Source organism: Passer domesticus, chromosome 21 (assembly GCF_036417665.1).
Source record: "Passer domesticus isolate bPasDom1 chromosome 21, bPasDom1.hap1, whole genome shotgun sequence".
NCBI classification, from domain to species: Eukaryota; Metazoa; Chordata; class Aves; order Passeriformes; family Passeridae; genus Passer; species Passer domesticus.
In genome coordinates this window covers 4,597,686-4,605,318 of record NC_087494.1, presented here as the reverse complement: position 1 = coordinate 4,605,318, position 7,633 = coordinate 4,597,686, and positions in this window count along the sequence as shown.

Here is a 7,633-nt window from a genome sequence, read left to right as displayed (position 1 = left end):
GCAGCGCCCCGCCAGCCCCCCGCGGGCTCCAGCCCCTCCGCTCCCAGCCCCGGGATGCTTCTCCTCCGCTCGCCGCCCACCGCGGCTCGCGGGGATGGAAGGAAGGGAGGAAGGAAGGATGGATGCCCCGAGCCCGGCGGATCCGCAGCCGCTGCAATCCAACGCCCGGGCGATGGAAAAGTGGGTCAGGCACATTGGACACCATGTGCTCCTCCTCTCCTTTCACACTCCTTATCGCAGACCCGATGGTAAATAAACCAGCCCGTCTCCCCAGCAACCCAGGCGGGCGCTGGGCTGTGCCGGGAGCGGAGTCCAAGGTGAGCCACGGTGGCAGCCATGGGAGCCAGCCCGGGCAGCTGGAGCCAGGGATGAGCAGGAACCCCCGGCCCCTGGCGAGAGCAGGGTCTGCCCCACAGCCAGGGAGCCCATCCCGGGCTGCTGCGGTGGGAAACGTGGGGAAGGCCCGTGTCCTGGTGTGATGCTGCCCCTGCAAAGGGCACTGAGTTCTCCCGAGCTGTTCACGGGTTCTGGCAGAGCCCAAGACGGAAAAACTCCAGAAAACGGGGATATTTGCCACAAGGAAGCATAGTGAGGTATTTGAGGCACCTTGTCTCCCTTGGGATCTGTCAGCAGGAGCAATGGCTGAGAGCACCAGAGCATCCCTGACCCACTGACCTGTAAAAAGGAGGCATCCCAGAGGGGCCCCACCCTGTATCACCCCACCGAGCATCCCCCTCCTCAGGTAACCCCAGCGGCTCTCCCGAGGCAGGGCTGGGTTGCTGCCACCCCCCTCCAGCTGCTCAAATCAAGCAGAGCCCTTTGTTTTCTCCTTTCATATTATTTAATTCTCCTCTCCTCACTTGCACTGCAGGGGCAGTGGCTAAGCCCAGGGCTTTGCTAAGCTGGGATCGTATTAAAAGAGCAGAGAGGAAGAGAGTTTCTGGTGCTAAGCTGCTTGTGGTAACAAAGATGGATTTAAGGAAACTGCTCCCATAGCGATATTATTGCCCAAAAGCACCCAACCCCAAGGGAAAACGGCTGGGGATGCAGGGAAAGGCCCTGGGAGGTTCCAGCTGGGATGCACCAGCAGAGCCCTGGCACTGCAGGGCTGGGGGTCCTGTGTGGGGTCACCAGGTGAGGGCACAGCTGGAGCTGGGACCCACAGCCAGAGCTGAGCCCCTCAGCCAGGGCTGGCACCGGCCCGTTGGTGCTGGTGGCTCACCTGGGCCTTGGCTGTATTAAAAGCTAAGCCCTCTGGCACGGCTTTTTCCAGAGCAGCAGCCAAAAAGGTGCTTACGGGGCCAGGGCGGGCGCCTGCCAAGCCCTAATTAGGAACTCTCTGTGATGCAGGCACTAACACACAGCCCTGGCCTCTGCAGAGCGGGGCTGAACTACTGGGATCCCCCGGGATGGGCTGCTGGGCTTGGGCTGTCTGGTGGGAGGGAAAAACCCTCCTTCCTTCCCAAAATTGCACCAGATGGGAGCTGCCAAGCCCTGCTGGGCCAGGGGTGCTTGGCATCCCCAAACCAGCGGGATGTAGAGTGACCAGAGCCCGGGCACAGGGAGGGCCAGCAGCAGATTTCTGGGCACTTTCCTCTTCCCTGCTCTTTACCTCGCCTTCTCTCTGCATTAACATGTTAACTTTGGCCAAGAGCTTTTCCCACTGACCTACTGATCTTTCCTATTTCGGTCCCTGGAATTAAGGGATTGCTGGGATTAACTTGCACTAAAGCCTCCAGATCGGCTCTGGAACGGGACGCCCAGGTACGGGCACCACGGGCAGCCCGGGGCACCGGGGGCAGGAGGAGGGAGCCTGGCAGTGCCCCATGGCTCAGCACGGCTGGGACAGGCAGCACCCCACGCTCGAGTAGCCCAGGTGCTGTCAGCTCCACTCCTGCTTCTCCCCTTGCATGGTTTTGGACCCGCTGTGCTCAGGGCTGGGCACCCACACGGGTGACAGGCAGGGTGGGGTGCCCAGAGCCCCCCAGTAGGGCTGGATGGGTGCTCTGAGGACCAGGGTCTGTCCTGGCAGCGGGGATGCCACCGAGGGGCTGTGCAGCTTCCAGGCCCCTTCCCCAGCAGCAGCTGGTTCCATGGCAGAGCCCTGAGTGGGCAGCCAGGACCAGAGCTTGGCCAGCACCATTTTCCTGCTGCCACTCCCAGCCCGGGGTCCCACAGCCATCCCCAGCTGAGCCCTGCGGGGGGGATGCTCCTGGCACCTGCCACCACATCCTCTGTCTGCTCCACAGGGTGATGCCCCAGTGCCACCAGCCCCCAGAGCCTCACTATTGCTGATGAAGACAGGGCCTTGGTGTCTTGATGAAGACAGACCATCTTGGTGGCCTTGGGCTGTCTTTTTCAGTATTTCCACACTATTCCAATATGGGGGCAAAATAACATCTCCAAATATACCCTTTTCACCCCAGATTGGAGATTCCCCTCAAAGGCAGGTGGCTTTTCCACCTGGAGGGACCATCCCACCCCCCTGCCCCAGCCCCAGGGACCGTGCCACTGCCAAGTGCCCCCAGCTGCCCCGGGACCCCCGTGCTCGCCGCCGGGTGCGGGAGAAGCAGCATCACATGAAACTCAGCAATTTTTGTGGCTGGGAAGTTCAAAAAGATGGAGGTGAAGGAGGGGCTGGGGGGGGCAGGAACAACCCAGCTTTGAAGGTGCCTGGAGATTAACTCAAGGCCATGGTTGAGGCTCGGAGACTTTTACAGCAAAACCTCATTAAGGCGGGAGCGGGGGGAACGGGGGGAGTCAGGAAATCTTCTAAGCAGGAGGAAAAATGTTTGATTCAGCAGAAACAAGTGGGAAAAAAGCCCCCTTGAGTCCCCCCACTCCGCTTTTATCTGTCCCGGGGGGATTGGGGCGGAATATGAAATCTGCCCCTTTCCTCTTTCCTGTTTATCTCCTAATTATTACGCTGGAGATTCGGCAGCGCCGCGCGGTGCCGGGACAGTGCCGAGCCGAGGCGAGTGCCAGGGGGAGCTGCCCGGGGGGCCCCTGCACCCCACGCTGCTGGGCTGAGCCCCTGCGGCTCCAGGGAGGGAGGGGATGGCACTGAGGGGGCAGGACCGTCCTTCAGGTGCCAATCTGGGCATCGTTTGTGCAGTGAGGTGGGTCAGGGCTCTGCAGTCCAGGCCAGGGAGATGCTGCCTTTGTCCCCTCCCTGGGGACACAGAGCCCGGGGGGAGCAGGGGGTGGGCTGGGCCCGGGGCCAGGGCACCCAGGGGCAGAGGGAGCAAAGCCCCCCAGGGTGGTGCTGCAGCCACCCACGGTCACCCAACAGCACGGCCCAGTGACCTGCTGGGAGCATCAGTGAGCCACGGAGTGCAGGGTGAGACAGGGATGGGGATGGGATGGGATGGGGAGGGAGAGAGGGATGGGAGGGAGAGAGGGACAGGGGTGAAGACAAGGATGGGGATGGAGACAGGGATGGGGATGGGGAGGGAGAGAGGGATGGGGATGGGGATGGGGATGGGGATGGGGATGGGGATGGGGATGGGGATGGGGATGGGGATGGAAAGAGGGATGGGAGGGAGACAGGAATGGAGACAGGGATGGGGATGGGGACGGGGAGGGAGAGAGGGATGGGGAGAGAGACAGGGACAGGGAAGGAGACAGGGATGGGGATAGGGATGGAGAGTGGGATGGGGATGGAGACAGGAATGGGGAGGGAGACGGGGACAGGGATGCAAACAGGGACAGGGATGAAGAAAGGGATGTGGTGCAGAGGGGAATGGAGATGCAGACAGATGGGGATGAAGGTAAGGACAGGGATGCAGACAGGGATGGGGATGCAGGAAGGGATGGGCATGCAGGATGGGGATGGAGACAGGGTCAGGCATGCAAACAGGGGTGGGGACGCAGGCAGGGACAGGGATGCAGGCAAGGGTGGGGATGCAGGAAGGGATGGAGATGCCATGCTCCACCCCAGTGGACACCCACAGCCGCTGCCCGGGGCACAGTGGGATCCAGCCCGGCCATAGTTCTCCACCCCCCCAGCCCCTAACGAAGGCTCAGCAGTCACTAATTGCTTGGGACACCCCTCGGGGTGCGGGGGGAGACTGAATGTTCCTCCCCCGGCAGCTCTGCTGGCCACGGCTCCAATTAGCCTCGTTATCCTGCGTCGTTGCTGATTAGGGGCCGGGTAATTGCCCGGCGTTTGGTGTCCCTTAGAGCCACATGGCAGCAGCTATTGCATAAGCACTGGGCAGGCGTTACGTGAGCCGTGAGCCAGCCAGGCCAGCCCGGGGGCTCCGGTTACACCTGGCCCTGCTGCCCCCTGCTCCCGGCCTCGGGCGGTGACAGGGACAGCCCCGCACGGGCTGCAGGACTCAGGGGTGCGCCCTACTGCTGCCTCAGTTTCCCCCCTCGCCATGCTCTGGTTTGCACTCGCAGTGTGTCTGAATGACACCCACCCTGCACCCACAGCCCCACAGCCCCATGCCATGGCCCCTGAACACCATAACCCCACAGCCACGCACCACAGTCCCATTCCATGGCCCCACAGTCCAATTCCATGGCCCCACAGCCCCACAGCCCCACACCACAGTCCCATTCCATGGCCCCAAAGCCCCACACCACAGTCCCATTCCATGGCCCCAAAGCCCCACACCACAGTCCCATTCCATGGCCCCAAAGCCCCATACCACAGTCCCATTCCATGGCCCCAAAGCCCCACAGCACAGTCCCATTCCATGGCCCCAAAGATCCACACCACAGTCCCATTCCATGGCCCCAAAGCCCCATACCACAGTCCCATTCCATGGCCCCAAAGCCCCACAGCACAGTCCCATTCCATGGCCCCAAAGATCCACACCACAGTCCCATTCCATGGCCCCAAAGATCCACACCACAGTCCCATTCCATGGCCCCAAAGCCCCACACCACAGTCCCATTCCATGGCCCCAAAGATCCACACCACAGTCCCATTCCATGGCCCCAAAGCACCACACCACCACCCCGTGACCCCACACCACAGCCACTCTCTGTGGCCCCATTACCCCATGGCCCCACAGCCCCACACCACAGCCCGTGCCAGCCTTTGCATAAGCAGCAGCGAGGTGCAGTGACTCACAGCACTGCAGCGGGGCCACGTGCCCAGCACCATGCCTGATCCCACTGGCTGCCAGCACTGGCACAGCTGGCAAAGCCACATCTCGCCCCCGTGGTCTGAGGGCACTGCCCTGTTTGCCTTGGCACAGCTGAGGGACCCTCATCCTGCACCACCGGGGCACTTCAGCAGCAGGGTGGGGAGGAAGGGTGGCACTGGCACCCTGGAGAGGACAGAGCAGTGGGACCCAGCCCCTGAGCAGGGGGTGCCCCCTGCATCGCCCCCACAGCTGGGGGGCACCATAAGGCTCAGTGGCTGCAAGTGCTGCAGCTCTCCTGCAGCCCCCCCGGCCCCCAATGATGCCCTGCCCCCAGCCTGGTGTGGGGGACATGGCTGGGCCTTCATTCAGATCAAGAATTGAGGGACAGGACTCCATCCAGCCCCGGGACTGGGGGACAGGACCCCCATCCAGCCATGGGATTGAGGGACAGGACCCCCATCCAGCCATGGGATTGAGGGACAGGACCCCCATCCAGCCATGGGATTGAGGGACAGGACCCCCATCCAGCCATGGGATTGAGGGACAGGACCCCCATCCAGCTCAGGGATTGAGGGACAGGACTCTCATCCCTTCCAGGGATTGAGGGACAGGACCCCCATCCAGCCCTGGGGGAGGGGGACGGGACCCTCACCAGCCCTGGGATTGAGGGACAGGACCCTCATCCAGCCCAGGGATTGAGGGACAGGACCCCCATCCAGCCATGGAATTGAGGGACAGGACCCCCATCCCTTCCAGGGATTGAGGGACAGGACCCTCATCCAGCCCCGGGACTGGGGGACAGGGCTCTGCCCAGCTCTGGGGCTGGGGGCTGCCGTGGGGCACATCCCCCACCTGAGGAGGACATGTGGGGACACCAGTGCTGTGGCCCCTGTCAGTGGGTTCACCCCGTGACCCACTCCCTGCCGGGCAGGTCAGCCATTCCAGAGGGGAAACTGAGTCACGGCAGGCGCCTGGCAGTGCCCCTGGCAGTGCCCTTGGCAGTGCCCCTGGCAGGGAGCCCACGGCAGGGACACCGTGGGGTCCGGCTGACCCAGCCCTGGCGGTGGTCCCGAGCTGGGTGAGGGGCTCTGGGTGAGGGGCTCTGGGTGAGGGGCTCTGGGTGTGGGACGGGCGATGCTGGCGGAAGGTTCCCCTCTCGCTGGGTGGGGCCCGAGGGAGAGCAAACAGTGATTAAGGCGCGATGGTGTCATCCGGAATTCCTGCTCACCTCCGGGCCAGCCGGGGGCCGGCTGCGCTGATCCTGGCACAGCCGTGCCAGCCGTGGCCACTTCAGTGCTGCCACAGGTTGGCACAGCCCCGCCGTGTGCCCTGGCCCTGATCACAAGGATTTGGCAGCGAGGCTGGGGCAGGAGAAGAGCTGGATGGTGGCAAGTGTCAGGTTTTGGGTCCTTACCCCCTCCTGATGGCCATTTCCTTCCTTTGCCACTGGTGCCACCTGGGCTGGGCTGGATCCAGCCCCGCTGGACCTGTCCCCCAGCATTGCCCCGGTGGGTGCAGCTCCTGGCACAGAGTCTGGGCCTGGCACCACGCAGGAACCAAAGGCAGCTCTGGCCCTCCAGCCCCACTGTTCCCATCAGCAGGAGATGCTGGGGTGAGGGTCTGTGCACCAAGCAGCTGAAGGGAGCTGCACCAGCTCCTGCCACTGTGTGGGGAGGGAGTTTAGGGGGCGTTCTGAGACCTCCACTGCTGCCACAGCAGAAACAGCCCTGGTCAAGGCCACATCTCTCGTAGGAACAAATGTTCCTCCAGGGGCTCAGCCAGCAGTGAGCTGGCTCCACTGCACTCTGGCTTTCCTGGGACCAGGACCTCAATTTAAACCAGCCAGGTCCATGGGGTGAGACCCCATCACGAGAAAAAGGAATCCTGCTCTGGTAGAGCCTGTCCCCCTCCACCCTTGTACCCTAAAACCCTGAGGCTGAATCCCAGATCTGCAGCACCCAGCACATGCTCAGGTAACCCCGCAGCACCTCCTTCTCCCCTGGGCCTTTCCCCGGGCCGTTCCCGATCCCGTCGGTGCCAGAGCAGAGCAGCACACGAAGGGTTAAAGGGCCGGCGCGGGAGCGGGTGCGTGGATGGCTGCGTGGGTCCCGCGTTGCTCACGGCAGGTGTGGTGCCGCTTATGTAACCTCATACTTTTGGGTTGCGCTGAGCACTCGGGCAGTATTTTCGCTCTCGCTCTGGCGCGATTCAGCCACGACTGTCCCGGCAGCCGCAATCGGCGACCGCCTTCGGGAGGGGCGAGGCCCCGGGGCCGGACCCCGCGTGCCTCGAGGAGTCACCGCGCTGCTCCCGCTCTCAGTTTCCCCATCTGAAATGGGGCTAATGAGGGTGACCTGCTTCGGGCAGCTCCCGTGACCCCGGGGGCCGCGCACGCCGGGGCTGCCCCCGGCCGGGGCCGCTCGGGATGCGCCCGGGCCGGGAGCTCTGCCTCCATCCGGGGCCGCCTGGAAGCGGAGCCTGCGAGGAGCGAGGCGACACGTCGCCCCTCGTCCCGTCTGCGTGCCCATCCATGC